Here is a 22,451-nt window from a genome sequence, read left to right on the forward strand (position 1 = left end):
GCTGAGGCGTCCGTCCTTCTGTCCAAACCGCGCTCCGGGCTCGGCGTTCGGGTGTTAATCACCGCGTGCTTGTTATTTTGAACAAGAGCGTTTGTCAGCCGCGATCACGGAGTGTCTTTGAAGCCGAATTGATGATTTTATAGTATTACTTGACTTTAAGGTAATGAGATCACGTGTGAGTCTTAAAAGGTACGGAGCCCTCGCCCATGTACGTTTGTGCTGGAGATACTTGAGCTGCACACAAGTTGGTATAATAGCTCTATAAGATACCTTACTGCATTGTCAACCCTGATAAGGCTACGCTATCTTGTCTCCCAACTAAATTAAGCTTCATTATAATTTGTTTCTTAATAACATGCACTTCACTGTAATATGTAAAATGCTTGGCTTTCATGAACAACTCTATGGAAAAGCTGTACAGTATCTCATTTGCATTTAGCAATTATATTATATTACAATATACTAAGCTGTAGAAAACCTAATCTAACATCATAATTTAAAATCATAATTTACAGTACTTTACAAAGAGCATACCAGGCAGATTACAATAACACATTGCCTTTCCATATCAGCCAGTAAAATTATTTACTCATCTATTATTTAGGTTTCCAAAATATTCTGGGTAAATTTTATCCATAAAATTCAGGGAGTCCTTAGAGCAGGGCTCCCCTAGGATGACCAAATTTACTAGCGTACTAGTTACTGAAATTTGTTGCCTGGTGCTTTTTCTACTAACTTTTTGGGTGGAATCTTTGCCTTGCAAGGGCCGTGGTTTCAGAAAAGGGAGGCTGTTCAAGGAAGTCCAGATTTACCCAGACGTTCTTTGCAGCTCAAGTCAAACGAAGGGAGGAAGGATCCCTTTTGAAGAGACTTTGCGCAGGTTGTGACACAGCATCTGATGAATCATTTGACATGCGGCACGTGGCGCGGAGTGTCAACACCTGGCTCCCTCGCCGCCTTTGCGTGGAGCTCGGTTGGAGAACAAACTTCCCAAAGCAGCAGGTTAGAGCCAGCCACTCCAATATTTTGAATAAGCTTTTGTCAAATATGTATTACTGTTTAAATCTAGCATTAAGAAGCTAGCATTAAAAGGAATATGGGCTGCTTAGCAGCTGATTTACCAGGTAACGGTTTAATTCTGGTACAGTATCTGGCTTAAATTTATGACTCCAGTTAGCAATATTTTATCAGAATATGTGTTAAACAGTGCTACTGGGTTTGCACTGCAGAAGCAAGCAAGGTGCTGGTCTCAAGTGTGTGTAATCTGAATCTTTCCTGTTACAAGGAGCACGACCGATGAGCTGCACGGTGGCAGCAGTTTGGTCTCAGTCCCCTCTGTGACACCTGAGAGTGGGAACGAGAAGGGTGCTCCCAGCCCCCGAGAGATGTCGGTCCGCACTTGGCCACCTCAGGCTCTGCCATGGGCGGTTTTGGTGGCACCTGGGGACGTGCCACACTCTGCAGCCTGATAGGAGAGCAGGTCCTGCCTGGCCACTCAGCCAGGGGCGTTTGCAGAGACTCCTGCCCGTTGGGTTGTGCTCCAGCTGTGCTCTGAAACCAAGCCTTGGTGAAAATGTTAAATGATGGATGAGGGAGTCTCTTTTTTTACCTTCAATAAAATAAGATGAACCAAAGCTCCTTCCTGCTCTTGTCCCTCCCTGCCCAGCCCTTGCAAATCAATGTTCTGGCTCTGATGTGTCACATGGACAGTACTAGGTGCAGAACCCAGAAAGTGCCTGGAAATAGGTGATTCCTAGATCCGAGTGTTATTTGTAGTTTAAAAACACACCGATGGTTTTCACTGATATGGGATCCACCTCTTTGGGGGAAATTCTCCGGGAATAAGGCAGATGTCAGGAAAACCGGGAGAGCCGTGTGTTTGGGTTCAGGGTCTCTCCCGCAGCAGGAGCGGCTCTGTGCTCGAAGCGCTGAACTGCACCAGTGAGTGATGCCTGTGGTCCCTGTCGCGCTTTACAGGAGCAAAAATACTTTGCATACTTTAATTAAATTGTATGGTGAATCATTTTGCACAGTGATATTAATGCTCCAGTCCATGACATTAGTGTGCTTTCCTTGTTGAGAATATTAATGATGTCATTGTGCATTTGCAAGTATGTTGGCAGTTTATGTGATAATTGTATAATTGTCAAAACTAGAAATTGCCCCCGATCGCTTGGACTGCAGAGGCTGTGAGATTTATTTTGTGTCTGTGAGGAGTATTTGATTTGGTGTGATTGTCTCCAGAGCCGTGGCCTCACTAACGCGTGTGGCTGGGAGACTGGGAGGCTGGAAGAGGTCACTGCTCTTCCCAATGAAGCCGGTGGGCTCTTTCTTCCCAGGAGCTCAGTGCTGGAGAGATCAGATCCCGACAGACAAGACCACCATCCCACAAGGAAGCTTTCCAGGTTCACATTCTTGTATTTAATTTTCACGCTTCCCCTGTATAAGTGGTGAAGACAAACCATTAATTGCAGTTGACCTTTTCTTTAGCCCCGTCTTCTGACCGGCTGTTGCCGTATATTCTGGCCCTTCTGACCTCTCAAGGTACCTGTGATGGACAATAAGAGAAGGTCCAGTGTTGCTCTCTCCTCATCAGCCTCCAACCCTCACACGTGTACAGTACCGTCCCTTCAGACCCTTTTTGGTTTTTCCCTTTTCTTTCATATATGATAATATTTCTCTTCCTAGCTTTCCTACAGACTTCCCTTTCACACGTGCGGGTTGATTGTGCCCTGCTTTTCATAACCCGAATATTGCTCTTTGAGATTTTGTTGCTGTGCTGTCACACAGTGCATTCACATGAAGCCCTTTGGCCGTGCTCGTGCCCTCTGCATCCCCATAACCTGCCTTTCTATGCCTGTGAACTCCTGGAGCTCGACCAGAGTTCAGATTTCTCTTCCAAAGGCTGAAATGGGGACAAAGTCTGAGACTTTGCGAAATCCTGAGCCAGCTTCTTACCACCTGGCAAAAAGAAATGAGATGCAATTTTTCCACCTCACGCTTCCAAGCTTCATCTTGCGCTGAATCCCAATTGCAATCTGCGGTTCGCTCCACATGCCGAGCAAAGGCAGCAAACAACATCATTTCCATAGAAAGCCTGTGCTCCGCGATGTCCCAGTGAAGTCTTCGCTGTAAATGCTGTGGGCGTGTAAATTGCCACCTACTTTTGAAACAGTTAATGGATTCATTTGCTACAGGTTGCAAATCAGCTCTGTTGTTAAACTTTGTCCTATATTCTAGTAATTTTCCTGTATTATGATGAAGAATAAGCAATAGTTAGGGAAATAAACATATATAAAAAGAATAAATCTAGGAATTACATGCACAGCTAATATAGCGTGTTAATCTTCCAATAGTAGTGAAAGCCTAAAGCAAAGTCAATGCAGTTATTCTGTCCAGCCTGTGATGTTGTTCTGCGATCAAGTTAACTAATGAAGCCAAGATATGATGAGGTACAGTATATATGATGAGGTACAGTATATATGATGAAAATATGCCCTTGCCTTAAAAAAATGTTCCAATTGAGGTCGCTTTTCTGAGGCTTATGCCTGTGTTTTGGAGCACTGTTCCCCGAAATGGAAGGTGTCCTTTGTTTCCGTGGGTGATTCTGGTCCCCGGAGCTGACTTCTGGAGCATATAGACTTCTATAGACCCCAGCAGGCTGAGTCCCAGCCATAGCACAGCCCTAGGTGAAAAGTCCTTGAACTTTCTATTCATTGTCTGTCGTCGTCTTTATTACGTTTAAATTGATTGACTCTGCAATGCCATTATAAGTATAAAATTTCCCAAGTTATTTAGCTCTGCTCTGTTTTTGCTGGGGACTTATTGAATACTGAGCCCTGACAGACCTTCTGTATCCTAGTTTCTTATCTTTAACAGATTTCAGGTAATGGGTGCAAAGTTCTCCCTGATAAATACCTGTGTTTTGGGAAACTCGTTTAATGTATGTAGTTATGACATGTCAAAAGTCAGTGAAAGAGAGAAGTGGAATCTGAATAATACATTCCCTCGAGCAAAAGGACGACTATCATGTCTGGCTTTTTTAATTGTTATAGAGACAACGCGAGCGCAATTAACAGATCTCTCCAGTCAGACTGGAAATGCCATTGCACAAATAAAGACCTCAGAGTATTTTTGTTTGCTCCTAAGGCTCAGGCAACTCCACTTTGGAGATCAGTCCCAGCGCTAGGCTGGAGTTACACAAATGACCAGAGTATTGTCCATGCCTCTGCCCCAGGAGAGTTGGCACCACCTGGGGTTGCACAGGTGGGCCTGGGGGTCCCGAGATGTCCTGGGGTGTCCTGGGTTTGCCTTCCAACCTGCAATGGGCTTCCCTACCTGCCGCTTCCTACACGAACAGAACGGCACCCAGCAGCCCAAATGGAATGTCACCTCTTGGTCACACAATGCGGTTAAGTGCATTCAAGCACACACAGTGGTGTCCAGAACATTTTTATTTCTTTTTTTTTTATACATATAGCTGTAATAGTGAAATATGAAAGTGCCCTTTTTGTCTTTGCCTTGCTTGTTTGAACACATTTTAATCTTGACCCTCCAGACAAGAGGAAGACCACAGCCAGGTAGCTCGGAGTCCATCCTGCCGGCCCTCAACTGCACGGGTGTCTGTCCTTCCTCACCGATCCTCACACCTGTGAGACAGCCGGCACTAACAGTGCAAAAACAGGCACTGAGGAGTGATTAAAAGGCACTGAATCATGTTCCGAAAAGTAGTGCAAGTATTTTTAGTTACTTTCTGTAAATTCAGGTGTTGAATCTCCAAACTTTCAGCATCCTTGTAGCCCCGGTGCCTCCGTCAGGGGAAGGACCTGCTGAGCGCCCTGCTCTGCACAGAGATCGCTGAATTCTGCAGAGAACCAAAGGGGTACTATTGCAACTCAGCGTGAAAATGGGAGAAAAAAGTGCCCTTTTTCTGCCATGTACTTTTAAAAAAATTCACATGGATGTGTATGTTTGTATGAGTCACCACAAAGTAAATACGCATCTTTTGGCTATAAGACAAAAGCGACCTCTTGATCATTAAAACTTGCATGGCATTTTTATAGCAGCACAGGTCTTAACTTGGTGCAAATGCGGGTAATTACATTGTAGGTGATCCTGAGATGTGCTGAGCACTGTCACCCTGCACCAGCGCCGGGATGTGCTGGACCGGGCTCTGCACAGAGGAAAAGATCCGTGTCCATCCAGGATGATACGTTCAGCTTCAACGGGGGGCGAACGCCTGCTGGCTCGGGTTTGGCTTGGTCTAAATTACAGGGGGACAATAATTTCCTCTGAAAAAGCTGCGGGTGATGAAGGAGCGGTGTAACCAGCTCGGCTGCGCTGCTGAGGGTAGAGCCAGCGCCTGTTATCACAGCAGCCGGCGCATCAGCCCATCTTATCAGCAGGGGCGGGGGAGATAATGCCGATAAGCTCTTGGTTGCGTGCAATGTGTTTTTAACACCTCGCAGATTTTGGAGATGGAAAAGACCACGAGGGGAGAAAAAGATATGTACATATATATATATATGCACTGGAGTATCTTTTACCCTTTATTATGCGGGTATTTTCAGGAGTTTTAAATGCCATCTTCGGAGCAGAGGATTGAGATAGCACATGGAGAGAAGCTGGGAGGACCTTCTTTTCAAGCTCACTTGAAAGAGCTCAGTATCTGTAAATTAATTGCCCCAGCACGGCTGTCTGCCTTGGCTGAGATGGTATCTGTGGCTCTGGGTGCTGCACAGGGGGTGTGTGTGATTCGGGGTGCCCAGAACAGCTTTATTTACTCTGGAAGGCCGTGGATGCAGAAATGCCATCCTCACATCCGCTCGCTTGCGCTCACGTAACATCGTGTTAATTGCAATGCAATTTAGAAAATCCAAAAGTTCCGTTTGAGCAAAATCCTTTTCCCTCCTCAGGGTAACCTCCCATGCGAAAGTACGCTTGGCTGCTGGGGGGCTTGTATGAAATTAGGACTAGTTGTAATAGGGTTTAAGCAAGGAAAGCGCCTGGTCATGGGCAGCCCCGTGCCTTACAAAGGCAGGCTGCGGACAAGCTCTTCTGGCTCTGAAGTTAACAGCCTTTCACCAGAGCCTTTAAATTGAGATGTTTTTACCCTGTGTTTTCTTTCCCATATTTTATTTTATTCTTCTCTCATAGTTTCCTCATCCAGGCAGTGATCAGCCCTGATATACGATAGGGATTTTCACTTGAAGGACTGTGCATCTTTAAAATGTCTTCCCTTTATTCTTCCTAGTTCTTACACATGTAATTTCCCCTTTAATTTGACATCATTTAACGGCACATTACACGTCAATGATGTGATCTGTGAATATTTACAATGTTCGTGTCATTTTTATTTTCTAATCCAATTTAAGTAGCTCTGCTTTTTATGACATCATGAATTCTTCAGTCTTTTTAGTCTTTTTGGAACTAATTATTCCATTAGTTCCTTTGAAGCGGCTCCGTGTTGTCAGTCATTCCCCTCCCGTTTGATCACCAGACCTTTGCTGCCCTCCTTTGCGTCTGCTGCCGGAGCTGGGGACGGTGTGACCACCGCTAATAACTGCGCCTCACCCCCACCGCCTTGGTAACACCAAACTGAAATTACGCATGAAGACTTTTAAATAGATTCAACTGAGCAACTTTCTTCTGATTCGAACTTTTATTTCTCTGCAGTCAATGTCTTTGTGTTGTACTTGCCGGGGTCCCCAGGCTGTGGAGGACGCGCTTCCCAGCTCTTTGGCTTTTTGCTTCTTCATCTACCAGGAGATGTAACAGAAAACAAAGCAGCCGATCTGGAGCGTAAAGCAGGAAAGAAAATACGAAACATATTTAACTCGCTACCGTATGGTCCGACTCCTGTATTACGACCCACGGTTTATGCTTGCTTTTAATATTTGATAAATGGGCAGAAAATAGGCGTAACTTGTTAAGCAGTCCCAGCTTCCCTATGACTTCCCAAAGCTTTTTTGCCTGTTGGCACCCAAGGAATAACCCTTGGGACGGTGCTGGCGTGTTCCCGGGAGCGTGGGACGCTCCTGCGCTGGCTGCTGCTGCCCTCTGTGGTGACAGCGCGGGGACCACAGGGTTCTGTCAGCCACAGTCCTGGTTGTTACAACCACAATCGCCTTCTAGAATTCACTGGCACTGCGAGTCGAGGGCGTCCTTAGATTCTGCTTCTGTTGCTTTCTTTCATTTAGGAAAACGTGACCTTCGCAAAATTATCAGATTGACGGGTCTTTGTGTTTGTTGCGGGGTTTTATTTCAATTTTATTTCAATTTTATTTCTTTTCAATTAATATTTAGAATATGTCATGGTAGCATTGTTAGCATGCTGACCTGCTTTCGGTAACACGTCCTGAAAACCATAAAAACTCAACTAATTCTACGCAGACCACAGGAAAGAGAAAGGCTGTTCTTCTGGGTTTCACAGCACAGCAATTGTTTCCCTAAAAGAAAAGGACGAAGTCACAGGAACTCCCGTGTGCTGCTCATTGTCTCATTTCTTTGAAACTTTAGCCAGACAAAACAACTTTTTTTGTCCGGTGGGATGTAAAATGTGCTCTGCTTGGGGAATGAAAAGCAAATATTGACGTGTGTTTGTTATCTGGCCTCTTAGGTTGTTAAACAGATTTCTCCTCTGGACAATGCTCACTGATAACCATCAGTATTTTATGGCAGCAATAAGGACAATGTAAACTGGGATTGCTGAGAAAATAATGCTACCACGTAGTGTGATTACTCTGCCTCCCCATATTGCCCTATTTTTTTTTTCTATTTGTATAAAAATTAATTCATGTTTGAATACAGAGGAGTTTCTACAACTTTGAGTACAGTAGCATGGTGTACGGTCAACAGCAATGCTCGCGTTTCAGGTGGAGGGAGCAGAAGGTTCTCACACTGTTATTTTGGAGAGGTTTTCAGGTAGTGGTTGTTCTGGACTCTACTTTAGTTTTTGCATAGTGGTGAATAACTTAATTTGCGAAAGGAAATGTCCGAAGTTGGCCGGGGCCATCTTCCAGGTGATCCAACCTGCTCAACACGACGGGGTGATTCATTCTCAGGGTGCGAAACATGTGGGTCGTGATTTTTGGAATGCAGGCGCATCAGTTTGGGCTGTGTTTGGTGAATGAGGGTGTCTTAATCCGGCCATCAGAATGGCTTCTCTGCTCCAAGGGGATCGAGTGTTTGTGCCGGCCGTGTGTTGAAGACGTTCAGGTGTCCGTGGTGGCCAGGTGTTCGCGGTGTTTGAGGTGGCTGTGGAACGGCTGGGCAGCTGAAGGGGGCAGCTCACCCGCGGTGGTTCTCCATCCACCGCTGCGGGTCCTCTGCAATAACACCTCTGTGTGAAGGTAAATAATGGCCTGAAAACTTAAACCAGAATAGGGGAAAATTTACCTGGGAACTCTAGACCTTTTTTTTTTCCTATGTCTTTGTTTCCGCAGCCCCAGTTTTCTGTAAGGTTAATTTTATGCCCAGATCTTCTTTTACATTTCCTTTCCATTTCCACTCTTATCCTCCAGTCCCCTCGTCTTTCCTCTCTTCTGATGTCACTCCTTGCTCCTCAGTCTTTTGTTCTCTCTTTGCTCACACATAGGCTTTTCCTTTTATCTTCCTGAATAAGTTCTTGGTGTCAACAATAGACATTTTGTTGGTTTATATCCCTTCAAACTTCAGCTTCTAGAGAAAAAGAAGAACTTTTCCTGTCCTAAGTGCTTAATCCAATGAGGTTTTTTAGCTTTAACTTTATATGATTTTTTTTCCCCCCAGAGTTTCCTAGAGGCTTAAAAAGTGATAAACCGGTAATACTGTTACTGGTGCTAATAGTTAAAAGAAAACCCACCTGTGCAGTTCACGGTGGCTCACCAAGTATCGAGATGTAGGTGCTGTCCCGAGTGCTTTCTTGTCCGCTTACGTGTAGTGTCTGGAAGAAGCGAAAGAAAACAAATAAATACAAAAGAGGAGAGAAAGCACCTCTAGAGGTGCCCAGCTGTGCCCAAATATAATTGAATCTAACACTTAGGAAATATAAAACTTAAATGCTGGAAAAAAAAAACATAAAGGGAAGTTCCAAGGACAGAGGACTGGACTTCATAGCCTGAAGACCAGATTTTCAACTGCTGTATCGACATCGAAAAGAGCTATGCAAGTTTATATAACCTGAGGATCTTGCCACAAACTGTAGTGATTCTGAGCAGCTTCAAGAATGGCATTCTCGTTATAACCAAAGAGGTGAATGTTGGTTATTAAAAAAACTGAGGAAGATCAGACACTAGAAAGGTGAAAACTAAATGCCACTGTGGTTCCGTTCTGAAGGATCCATCTCAGCTGCAAGGTGACTTTCTGGGGTTCTGATGTTTAAACTAATAATCTCCATTGCGTTTCACTTACAGACATAGCAAAACCTTTTTTTTTTACAAATTTTTGTAGATATTGAGCAGGAAAACTGAAGAGAGCTGAGAAGGATTATTGCTGATTATAGTTATGAGAGATGGTGAGCAGTGAGCACTTGTCTTTGCAGCACTGGATGTATCATTGCATAGAAGTGTTGCAGAAGTTTAGAGTATCAGACTCCATGGTTGAAAGTTGTAGGATGTGCTCACCAATATGAGCTAAAAGGGAAAAAAATCTTTTTTTCACAGAAAACTCTTCCCCCCAGCTCCCAGATCAAGAGAGTTATATACACATATATATATATGGTTGGTCTGCACCCAGAGCATCGCGATCTGAAATGGATATGGGAGCTCCCGGGCAGCATTTGGGTACCCAAAAGCAGGGCTTGCTACCACAGATTCTCCCCAGGTTGAACCATTAACGTGCCGCCACAACCATCTTTCTGCTTTATCTATTGAATTCTGTTAAACTTTTGCATAACTATAACTATGAGCTGTTACTCTAGCTACAATAGGAAATTGAGATTCGGTAGAGCTAATCCCTTCATTTATACCGTCAAAAAGAGTATCATAATGTTCAATCATTCAGATTGGATATTAGGAACAATTTCTTCCCTAAAGGGCTGTGGGGCATTGGAACAGGCTGCCCAGGGCAGTGCTGGAGTCACCATCCCTGGAGGGTTGGATGTATAGATGTACCGATGAGGCTCTTGGGGACACGGGTTAGTGGCAGAGTTATGGTTGGACTCAATGGTCTCAAGAGTCTCTTCCAACCAAAATGTTTCTATGATTCTATGCCCCCCCAATCTTCCAGTTGGGGTCTGAGTTTGCTTTGGACCTGGTTGTCTGGCTGCTACCGCTGACTTCTTTAATGCTGAAGTAGTCGCCAAGAAATTCTTTACCAAAAGCAAATAATTTGTAGCCAAATCTACGTGTAGGTTTGTACTATTTCTTTGTAAATAAGGATCAAGAATAATATTTGTGTGTCTAGTCAATTTGTTTATTTTTGGAAAGGAGTATCACGTAAACAAACAGCCCCCGAAGCCTGTGCAACAACAGGATCCATGCACGGCACGGAATCAAAACGAGGGAAACAAGGCACGGTGCGTAGCAACAATACAAGACATACAGTTACCTTGCTCTGTACTCTTCCACCTGTTGTTTATTACAAGACTCATTAACTCAAGCTTTGTTACCTTGAATTGAAGCCTATAAACACGTAATGTCTACAGAAGTTCTCTTCCCAGTTCCCAACCGAGCCTCCTCTTGTATCTGTTTGTACCACACCAGCAGCTGCAATATCTGAGCACGATCAGGGAGTTCCTGTTCTGGGCAAACAGAATTTGTGTCCCCAGAAATTAACCATTAGGCAAGATACAGAATTTTTACCCAAGTGACATTCGCTCTGGGTTAAAATGCAGTTCTTCTCACTCTGGTGCTCAGCCAGGAGGACACACGGTCCCGTGACAGACCATGGGACATCCAGCGCTGCTCTGCCCTACAAGTGAGCAAAAGAGAAGGAATATGGGTCTAAATGCCCAAGGGAAAGGTATTTAAAAAAAACCCAATATTTGAATTATTATCCTTAATCTGATAAAATTATTATAAAATAACAAAAATGAAAATCTGCAAGTATGTGAAAGCTAAAGATATTTTGGAAAATAAACAACATTAAACAATGAAAGACAACAAAACCCAGAAAACAATAACGCCAGAGAAAAAAACATTCCATATTCAGTAAGGAAAGGAAATAAAGAATTGTTTGTCATTATAGCATAGATAGCTAGGTGTTAAATTTATATGCTGGTAATTACAAATTTATTAGAAAGAATAGTTCCAATCAGTCTGGTCACGGGGAACGCAAAGCGGTAAAATGCTTTGTGGAGAGGATTGTCTGTAATTCTGTGGGCTGTGCGCTGTGCGCTATGGGCTGTAGGCTATGGGCTACGGGCTGTGGGCTGTGGGCTATGGGCTGTGGGCTGTGTGCTATGGGCTGTGCACTGTGCACTATGGGCTATGGGCTGTGTGCTATGGGCTGTGCACTGTGCACTATGGGCTGTCCGCTGTGGGCTGTGTGCTATGGGCTGTGGGCTGTGTGCTATGGGCTGTGCACTGTGCACTATGGGCTGTGGGCTATGGGCTGTGGGCTGTGTGCTATGGGCTGTGGGCTGTGTGCTATGAGCTGTGCACTGTGGGCTATGGGCTGTGCACTGTGGGCTATGGGCTGTCCACTATGGGCTGTGCACTGTGCACTATGGACTGTGTGCTGTGCGCTATGGGCTGTGGGCTGTGCACTATGGACTGTGCACTATGGGCTGTGCGCTGTGGGCTATGGGCTGTGCACTGTACACTGTGGGTTGTGTGCTGTGCGCTACGGGCTGTGCGCGGATTTGCTCTCCTGGCAGGGTCTCTGGGGAGCCCACGGTGCCCCCCCCCCCACACTGAGGAGCATCCTTTGCCTTTCAGGAGGTGCCTTTTGAAATATTTCCTGCTCTCAGAACTTTAAAAGAGAGCCACCAGATCCTCTTGAATTCGTTCATAAATATGGAGAACAGGGTGGATTTTTTTTTCCCTCCATGAAATTATCTGCAGCGGGAGGAAGAAAAGGAAAAAAAATAAATCTCCAGCAAAATAATGTTTTATTTTAACCAAGTTACGATGTCAAAATCTTTATTGATGACATACTGCAAAAATAACCCCGTGTGTTACTCTTTCATGTGCAAATGGGAAAAAAACCCCACGTATTCTTCTTCTAAAGGAAGGGTGTTTAGTTTGTAATCATCTGGGAGCGCTGGGCTGGAACTGCATTAGGTCCGTGGCCATTTCCAGGCAGCCGAGCTGGTGCGCGGTGCAGAGGCGGCGTCAGTGGGAAAAGAAATGACTGCAACTGTCTTATAAAACAGTCTGGTTGGTGTCGTTAAGCCAGCTCTCACATTCATAATGATCGCTCTAACGGCCACACGTAAAGCAAGCTGCTTGGTTAAGTGTCTATATAATATTTCCATGCGTTTACATTGTGTTTTAAATGTTGAAAGAGCCTCAAACAACCTGGTGAAGCCAGGTGTTTCAAATGGCATGAAGGGAACTGTCAGAAAGTCAGTTTGGAATAAGACGTATAAAATTCAGGAATTTATTGGATACATTTTCTGTGGTATTTTGATGAAAACAGAGCACCATGAGTTCTAGAGACCATAAGACCCGCATGATTTCCCTTAACTTCAAGGGAAAGCTTATACATGTAAAATACATAAATCTGGCCAAACCCTTCAAGTTAGCCCAATTTTAAAAATTTCGAATATATTGCAAATAATCTCTGATATTATGACTCCAATCCTCAGCGTGTGCTGTATCTGGGTATCGATTGTTTTCCTAGAAGAATTGCAATCCATGCTTTTCTTCTATATCTGTATCTGTATCTATATCTATATCTATATCTATATCTATATCTATATCTATATCTATATCTATATCTATATCTAGATATATATCTAGATATATATATATATATATATACACACACACCTGTGTGTATATTTTGCTGTTCATTGATCGAACCCACTGGTAAATGAGCTGTATTTTTATTTCCCTGAAGTGGTGTTGATTATTCAGGGAGCAAACCCTCCCGGAGAGCCTGGGGGTGCGGAGCCGTGTCCTGGGGACACAGGGATGTCCCCGCAGATCACCCAGCACCCACTGGAACAAAGCGCTGGAATAAAACCTCCATGGGCGGCTGAACCGCTTGTGCGGGGTTTCAAGGCACATGCTTTGACCATGGGCAAACTCTCGAGCAATTATTTGTGGTAGAGAGGATTGATTATTTTGCTCCTTAATGAAATAAATCCCTTCCCACCCGCTCAAAGGGCGCGGGGTGATGAAACAGCACTGGAAGTTTCCAGGACGGTTTGGCGCCGTTTCCTCGGCTGCAAAACGCGTGGAATAACCAGTTTTCAAGGCTCGGGAGGTGCTGGAGCCTCAGCAGAGCGGATAATGGAGTGTACCTGTGGCCGGGCGCTGTGCAATCAGCGCCGTGGAGGTGGGTGGTGTCAAGTGCCATTCAGCCGCGTCCCCCGGGACGGCGGGCGGGGGAGCGCTAAGACAAAGATATATAACCGTGTTGACCGCTCAAGTACACGGTTAACAACTTAATTATCTGAGTTCAGCTATCAGTCAGAAACAAACCCGGACAATTTAGACATACTCTATAATTTGCTATAAAAATGGCATAATGATAAGGACGGTGTTGCTAGAATTAGAATCCGCATTAAGTGTGTTTAATTTAATTTTTCTAATTATATTTCTAATAGCTTAAATATGTGCACTGATAAAATGGTTAGCCACCTGCATTTAAATGCCACCTGATGCGTTTATTTTGGAACAGTAGAAGATTGATATAATTTGAGCTCGAGTTCCTCTGAAAATTCCTGTATTAATGGGTGTGAAATGACTCTTTGTGGCGATGCTGCGCGCGAAGTCGCAGAGCTGCTAGCAGTGTTGGAATCACTGCAAAATGCTTTACATTTGAAAACATTTATTATATTTTCTGAACTGTGGATATGGGTCTGTTTAATTAAAAACTAAAAGTTGCGTTGGCGTTCCACAGTTTTTCAGTGTTAATTAATTGTGGGGTTTATCATTTAAATCAGGTGAGTTAAAATTTTTGCCTAATAGTGTGTGGACAGAGTGTATTTCCACGTAAAGCATCCCCGTATGATACTGATTTATCAAGTTAATTTTGCAGCCAAAAATGCAACTCGTATATGTTGCAATTTCAGTGGCAATCGTCTGTTTTCATGTTTGAGATTTACAAAATAATTCCTGTTTTACGGTGAAATGATGCACTTCTGCCCAGATCTGTGTTGGATCAAAGTGAGTATTAAGAAAGTGATTAGAAAAACATCAAAAAAGCTCTCTTCCTTTTGTATGAGTAAATGAAAATTGACTTTAGAAAACCCCTTCTGCATAGCTGATCCTGAGAGAGATGTCTCCAGGCCAATTTGAAATGTGTAATAAATTACAACTAAAGTAATGATTTAGAAAACGCTATTTAAAATAAATCAAAATGGCATAATTTCATGAATTGTACAGTGCAGATATTGTTTACAGGCATATGAGAGAAACGTAAATCCATAAAATCAATGTTTATTAATTGTTTACTTGTACTGGGAGCTCCATTTATTTTCCCTCCACAGGACAAGGTTGCAGCCCCGAGAAAACGGAACCGAGCGGGCGCCTTTGTGCTGAGCCGAGCGAAACGCGGAGTCGGTGTGAATGCAGAACTTGGGTTGTGCAAACAAGGTCAGAGGAAAACCTCCTTCACCAACACCCCGAAGGGCACCGGGACAACAAAGCTCAGAGCGTCCCAGCAGCCCCGTGGCTGCCCCGCATGTGCTGCCCATAAAAACGGGCGATCTGGTAATGCTGATGATTAGCTGGGGGCAGGACGGACAGACGGACAAAGTGGGCGGCATCTGCTGCTGGGGATGCTGCTCGGGATGCTGCTGGGGATGCTGCTGGAGATGCTGCGCCCATGCAGTGATGGGCTGGACCACGTGTCCCGGGTCTTTCTTTAAAGCTTAATTTTCATTTGCTACTTTCTCACAAGAACGTCCACATCTGATGTGGCCCTGGTGACAATTTCCCCCCATCCTGTCTCCTTCGGTTCTGCTGCACATGCACGTTCCTCACTTCCATACACACATCACGCGGAGATTTTAAAAAAGCACCAGAAACCAAGTTGCTTTGACTCGAGAGCCAGCACTGGAAAAAGTCAAAGTGTGCAAACCTCACCTTAAGCATTTTAAACAAGAGGACCGCTGATTTTGCCTTTCAGAACAAAGCAGGAGGCAGCAGCAGGCTCCGTCTAAGCCCCCAGAGTCGCGGGGCTCGGTGTGTTGACTTGGCTGAGCGCGGGATCGGGCGCAGCCGATGTCCCCATGTGGGGGACCCGCCGCTTGTTTTCCATTTCACGGCCCTTTGATCTCCTATGGATTCCCTTAACATTTACCTTGATATAGAAGAAATATTTTCAGTTGCTCGCGTTAATCTTTCAATCTTTCTATTTGGAGCGCGGTACCCGCAGAACCTGCTGGGCATGGTGGGCACAGACCTGGGGCAGGTGAGGGGGCTGCAGCAGTTCCCTGCTCACGGTGTCGGGATTTGGGGTGCATGATTACCTCTGCCAGCCCTAAACCCTGCTTACTTTGCAGTAAATTCCTCATTCACCCCACAGCCACATTAAGATTTTTCTGGTTTTCCAGCCTATCGATGCATTTTCTTTTGAAATCAATCCCGGAGTTGGCTAAAATTGATAAATGCGCTAGCAGAAACCAACAGTTTTCTTGTCTTTCCCCAAACCTTTAGCCAATCTCACCTCTCATTCAAGCCCTGCCAGAAAAGATCATTCAGAAGCCGATCTTTTGAGAGCGATGTCAAAACGTAACTGGGCATTTTGATGCCCACACATGGGCTTCTGGGCTGCGTGCAACACCGGCCCATGGCACGAGAAACAGGCGGCTGACATCATCCGGCAGAGCAGGGTGACAAACCATAATTAAGCTTTGTTGTCTTTTTAAATGAATTTTAATGAAATTAATTAATCTCCACAGAAAAGCAGAAGTTTTCATAGCTGTAAAGATATATCTAAAATGAGCTGCGCATTTGCTGAGCCAGGCTTAGGGCAGGTGCCTTCTCACGCTGAGGATTTGGGCTCCATCCCATTGTTGTTTGGTGGCATCCTCTGATTTCTTTTTGATGTAACGTGCTTTATTTGAAAGACTTTATTATATGATGCTTTATGCCTATGTAATACGGTGTCAAGGTTTAAGGCAAGGCCAACAAAGTTTAAGGCCAACAGCCTCTTGTCTGAAATACTTTCCACCGGAGAAGCTTTGAACCATTGCAAAGAACGGTTTTAATCTCTAGGCGCAGCTCAACTGCGCTTAACTCCTGGAGGCCGTGGTGCTGCTTCGCGCTGAACCGTCCCCGGGACAAACACTTGGATAATGCTGCATTATAGCAGACGGCGCGGAGACAAGTGAGATGTGCGAGTACAAGAAAATGAAATCAGTGTTTAATTACTAAATATTCTACATCTAAAATAAAAAAAAAAGCTTAAATAATTCAGTTTGATTTGGTCTAATTAGCCTGATTTCCTAGTATTTAGCCCTAATTATGTGATACATAAGCCCTAATTATGTGGTACGTATACAGTGTGCTCTCTAAAGTTAAAGATCAGAACGGATACTGACTTAAATGATAAAATATGTTAAATTATTAATTATAATTAATCTTACAAAATAGGCATAATTAGTTTAAGTACTTTAGATATTCTACTTAATGGCATTACGCATTATATGCGAGGTCTGAACATTTGACAAATGCTGTATTGAAGGAAGAATGCGGTGAGCGCTTGGTGTAAGTCAGAGCTGGCAGCGGCTGGGCTGCCGCAGCATCACGGAATCGGTCACAGCGCGGCTGCCTCTGCTCTGGTGAAGGAAGGAAAGAAGTCAGGTAGAAATTGGGTAAAGAAGAAAAAAGGAGAAATATTTATAGTTGTTCTACTTAAAACGTTCTTTCCAACTCGGTGCTCTAATATAACGTAGGCAAAGTGGGCTGAAGCTACTGTGAAAATGTCTCATGCTGGCTTGTTTTAAATGATGTTCTGTCCTTTGCTTAGGTGAGAGGTTTTTGGGGTGGGCTCTGCTGCGATGCTTCAGCTCGGCCCGGGAGGGGAAATGCACCATAGGCACTAAGGGCAAAAGGGGGCGATTCCAAATCACCTGAAAAACAGAATGAAAGAAAATAAAAATAAGGTGTTTCAGTTTTCCAGTTCGGGGTTTGCGGAAACGGGAGCGGGAAGGCATTTGAGGATATTTTTCTAAACAGTTTTACCCATTATGAAGCCCAGTGTCGATGATTTACAGCACATTCACTGCATTGGGGCAGTAACTCTTCATGGACCTAATGAAAGACAGTAATGAGTTCACCTTGAAAACAGCCGCATTATCAATATTACAAAGTCTCCTTATATTTTTATATCACCTACTGTAAAAAGTAGACCCAAAATATGCTTGAAAATGTTGCTTGAAGATTTTATTTTGTTGGATTTTGACTGAAATTCTAGGAAAAACCCCTCACTGTCATCCATTGCAACTTAGGTTCTTTTATGGTAAATCTTATGAATCGTTTTTAATCTTTTAATGAGTATCCCAGCACAATGTGAAATGCTAAGCATCAGTACATGTATGGATTGCAAACTGTGCACGAATTCAGCTGAATAATCCCCTGTAGTATGGCGTTTTCATTGGGGAGGCTGGCAGAGCGGGGCACGCACACGCAAGCTGGGCTCGTGAGTCTGAAGATGTGCTAGAAAATAGAGGGGATTTCATTTTACATGCGTTTCTGTTTTGTATAACAGCAAAACAAATTAAATTACACTTGAAGAGAGGAAACTAAGTATAATAACATCGTATGTGTATGTGTTAAAAATCCCTTTGAATAGTTCAAAGTATTTATACCAACACAATGTTCAAGGTGTTGGCAGTGCTGGGAGCGTGTGGCTTTTAAACCTCAAATATTTGGGATATTACATCAAATACAAGGAACTGTTTTCTTATGTATTCAAATTTAGTTGCAGTGTTGGGACTAGAGGTGGAAATCACAGAATAACAGAGAAAGTGGGTTTGCAGAACTAGAGAGAGAAAAGAGAGAAAATGAGAATTTTTGTTATATATCCAGCTAATTTTTGCAGATCGACAGCTTCATAGATTAATTAAACTTTAATAAATATAGAAAATATGGGTTAAGCACGCGATGTGCTGAAACCATTCCAACAGATGACAAACTATGTCCGTGAGAAGAATAAGTTTTCAAGTCTTGAGAAGCATCTTTGAAGCTCCACTAAGAGCCATGTTGTGTGAGCTCCATCTCCATGCCACGTCTCTCCTGCCCATCCTTGCAGCCGGCTCTAGGACCCGACTTACTGCTGCACTTCCACCTGCTCCTGTGCCAGCTACACTGAATCTTTCTGCAGATGAAGTTATTGTTTTAATGGGTGTCTGTACCGAGCAGTGCTCTGCCCGAAGTCCCACGTGTTCTCCCCCACGGTGACACCCACGGGGAGGTGACCTGTGGGGCTGACCTGTGGTCCAACGGTACCAGATGTGACCGTTTCTTCTCATTTCTGTATCTAGCAAAGGAGCAATTTGTAGATAAAGAATTAAAGGGATTAAAACTCTAGTAAAAATGCTTCAAATCTATGAGTAGGTGATAAGCGTTACTTTGAAGTTCTTGAAGATAAATTCAAGAGAGAGTTAAATGACTCCGGGTTTCCTCTGCCGTGACAAAAATCTTCAGGATGAGGGGGGCGACCTGTGGTTTAAGTGCAGTGGGCTCTTTAAAAAACACTATTTAATAACTATCTTAGTTCCAAATCCCTTCCAATATTTGCAGTGGAGAGAGAAGAGTGCGTTTGGGCTGGCGGGCTGGCCGTCCTCCCTCGGCTGGGACCAGCAAAGTGTTTTCCTTTCATTTTCTCTGGCTGTCTCGTAGCGCTGTCAGTCTCTGCGTCTTTGCAGTCATCACAAGGTATTTGTCTGGACCATGGTGATACCGGGGGCTGCGACCCCATCGTGATGGATCCTGTGTGAGCAGGTGGGGGAGACCCAGGGAGGCTCGTGTTGAACCTTTTTCTTACATAAGAAATGGGAAATATTTGAGAAGCCAGTCAAACATGGCACGATTTTCAGTGAAATGGCTCATTTTTCCATAAAATATAGGCAATGGTAGACAGGCAAAGTTGGACACACAGTGACCAATGTCTTCTGTCCAAAACGATGTGGAAGAATGAAAGGTGAAGTGTCATGGAACAGTGTGAGTGTGGGACAGGCTGAGCTTGGGCTGCTTCGGGCCAAAAAGGGTGTTCAGTGACATTAGGCTCTGACTTTGCATGCTGTTGGCTTGGGATTTGGGAGAACTGGATTTAGTTTCTGTAGATAACCTCACCTGCGTGTTTTCTTCTCCACGTCGATTTTTTTTCCACTCTTTATTGAACAGTTTGATTATTTGTGTTTTTTAGAGCTGATGTGAGCATGAATGGCAGTGAATTACATCCTGGAGAGGACCCCACGCTGGAGCAGGGACCAGCGCATCCCGCACAGCCGGGGTACCCACACACTCCGCTCCCTGAACAGGTCAGTAAATACGACATCATTCCATACCCGTTATCCATTTCGCTGATGCCCCCGTATTTCTGCCTCACGCCGTATGCGCTGTCTCCTCACCCTGTAGCGATTTTTGCGTGTGAATAATGGAAGGGACACCTTAAATTACGTTGTCTTCCAGTATTACCGGGAAGGACGGGATTTGCCATTCCGGATCAGAGCGCTGGTCGATCTCGCCAGCGGTGACCAGGACACGGAGCCCCCTCCTCGCGTCCCTCACCGCAGCGTCCGACCTCCCACGACACCAAACAGGGCCCTGCTCTCCCAACACACCAGGAGCGCCCCGTGTCCTTAAGCAGGGTACGTATATGTTCTTCACCACCTGCTTCTGAGCTGGTGCTTTGATACCAAATATGTTTTCCTTCTTAATTAAGCTCCCCTTGGGATTCTCTCGGATTTTGGCTATTTACAAAGTATTTCGTACAATCTTTCCCCACAGATACATTGATTCCCCCACAGATACACTTGAACTAAGTTTAACACTCTAAGTTTGATTTTTCTGGCTCTTGTACCATATTTTCAAGTAGATACAAAACAAATGTGGCAAAGCAATATGGTTTTTAAATCTAGCTTAATTTTTACTGGGAATACTGGTGAGTGAACCTGTGATGGCTAATGTGGTGGATTGTTGCTGTGCACGCTGGTGCACAAAAGGGCTCATTGCAGTGCTGCATGTAGCATTAGATCTTTTCTGACTTTTTTCAGCACTATGTGGGCCTCTTTTCATCACCACTCTGTCAAGCCTATCTTTCTTTGCATTCAGCACTTCCCATAGATGTTGGTGAGAAGGCAACAAGAAAGCCTATTCACTGTGAGCTGGGATTTATGTATTGCATAGGTTTCCGTTCTGTCCCTGTGCTGGCGAGGCGGGCAGGGACAGCACGCACGTCGCTGAGCAGCGTGTGGGATACGAGGCTGCCTGGAAATGTCCTTTTTTCCCTTGAGGAAGAGAGAGGATTTCCTTGAAGCAGCTCTGCGGAAGGCTGGCAGTGATGGCAGGAGGTTCCTCGCTGGGCTGCAGCCGGGCAGCGGCCGTCTCTGTGTTGCCCGGTCGGTGGAGCAGGTGGCCACACGCAGAGGGACTCGCTGCAGTGTGGAGCGTGGGACTCCAGCTAAGACCGTGTGTAAACACTGTCATAAGCCGTGCTTTGCCGGGGTGCTAATCCATGAAGATATTAAAAATGTTACCTGCATCACGTTGCAGAGGTCTCAGAATAAACAACAGCTTTAGAACATGCAGCTTTTTCATAGAATAGTTTGGGTTGAAGGGACGTTCCCAGCTCCCTCAGTGCCCCCCCTGCCATGACAGGGACATCTTCACCAGCTCAGGTTGCTCAGAGCCCCGTCCAGCCTGGCCTGGGATGTCTCCAGGGATGGTTCAGCCACCACCTCTCTGGGAACCTGGGCCAGGCTCTCACCACCCTCAGGGCAACAATTCCATTCTCATGTCCAGCCTGAATCTCCCTTCTTGTAGTTTAAAGCCACCTTTATCCGGAATAAAGATCTTGTACCGCTTCCTAATGCAGAGTGGCATAATTAACACAAGGCTGCAGAGGTACAAATACACACAAGTATTAAATGAAAATGCTAACAGGAAGGGCATCATGTGCACTCAGATAAAAACATTCCTTCCCATCCTTTCCTGCCTGCCTTCATTGCTATCTACATAGATTTGTTATTTTCCTCTTTGTACAACAACTGCAGCGCAGGATGGGCAGAAACAGGAGTTAAATCATGTTGCATATGGTCAACATGTCTTCAGACTCCTTTGGCTGCAGTTTATAGAAGGAATTGTATGGAATTGGGGGCCTCTGTGCTGAATTTCTTGGCTCTTTGCTGGTGTCCAGGCTGGAAGCCCATCCGCGGTGTAAGGTCCAGGCGAGGCCACCTCTGTAGTGTCCGTGTGGTGTCCGGGGGTATCCTTCAACACCAAAACAACAGCAACAAATTAGAGAGTTGCAATGGACTTTTGTGGAACATTTTTGAGCTTTCCAATCTCTGCTTCTCATTTATTTAAAGGAAAATTATCTTTCCTTTGACAACTGTGTGTCATTATTCAAAGTCCATCTACAACCAGGGTAAATAAATATTGGTTAGAGGAGTTATTCCACAAAGCAGACGTGAAACCAAACATCTAATCCAGTGCCACGTTTACCAGTACCTGGGCCTGCAGTAGGAAGCCCAGTGCCCAGAAGTTTACCTCCGTTTTAAGAATCAGAAGCTAATTTACTGACCGGCACATTCAGCGTGCTGGAGTGTATTTTTCTACTCATTTTGGTCAAGATGGGTTTATTTCCATTAAAATTTCTCGCGGCACTTGGCAAGCCGTAGGTAGGGCCGTGGTGGGCTCTTTGTTCTCCCCCACTGGGGGCCAGGTTACCGTCTTCCAGGTGCTTCTGTACTCTTTGAGCTATTGTTTGTTTTAGAAAATAGATGAATATAACAAGGATTTTTTTGTTTTATTGAAACTGCGTGAGAAAAAATATTTAGGCTAATACACAAAGGAATTTTTAAACCCTGGTATATTTTTTTTATATATATATTCTGCATTACAATGCAGAAAGGAAAAATCTGTCCTTCTGTCTGACTAATGTTAGTTTGATGATTATACTAATATTAACTGCTTTACTTGAGTAAGCAAAGAAAAAGTAAAATACCAGTCAGACCAGCTGCTAATTCACACAGTGTTGTACTATGGTTATTAAAAATACCCAAAAGATGTACCTTTGTGGTTCAGTCTTTTGAATTAGAAGCAGAATATTAATTTAGGCCTGAAGCATGATTAAACATTGTAAGGCCCCTTAAGAATTTTCACCAAATTTTCTTGGATTTCTCTTTA

At 44.3% G+C, this 22,451-nt stretch overlaps 1 long non-coding RNA gene across 1 annotated transcript in view; it reads left to right on the plus strand.

Annotated features, from left to right (window-relative positions):
* Positions 1-19,906, plus strand: part of LOC139828344 (uncharacterized) — a 64,201-nt gene extending 44,295 nt beyond the window's left edge. The window contains exons 2-4 of the long non-coding RNA XR_011739856.1: positions 14,582-14,687; positions 19,468-19,582; positions 19,734-19,906. This is a non-coding gene — a long non-coding RNA (uncharacterized lncRNA). The remainder of the gene's footprint in view (positions 1-14,581; positions 14,688-19,467; positions 19,583-19,733) is intronic.
* Positions 19,907-22,451: the final 2,545 nt, after the last annotated feature.

The sequence above is a fragment of the Patagioenas fasciata genome, chromosome 7 (genome assembly GCF_037038585.1).
Source record: "Patagioenas fasciata isolate bPatFas1 chromosome 7, bPatFas1.hap1, whole genome shotgun sequence".
Classification (NCBI taxonomy): Eukaryota; Metazoa; Chordata; class Aves; order Columbiformes; family Columbidae; genus Patagioenas; species Patagioenas fasciata.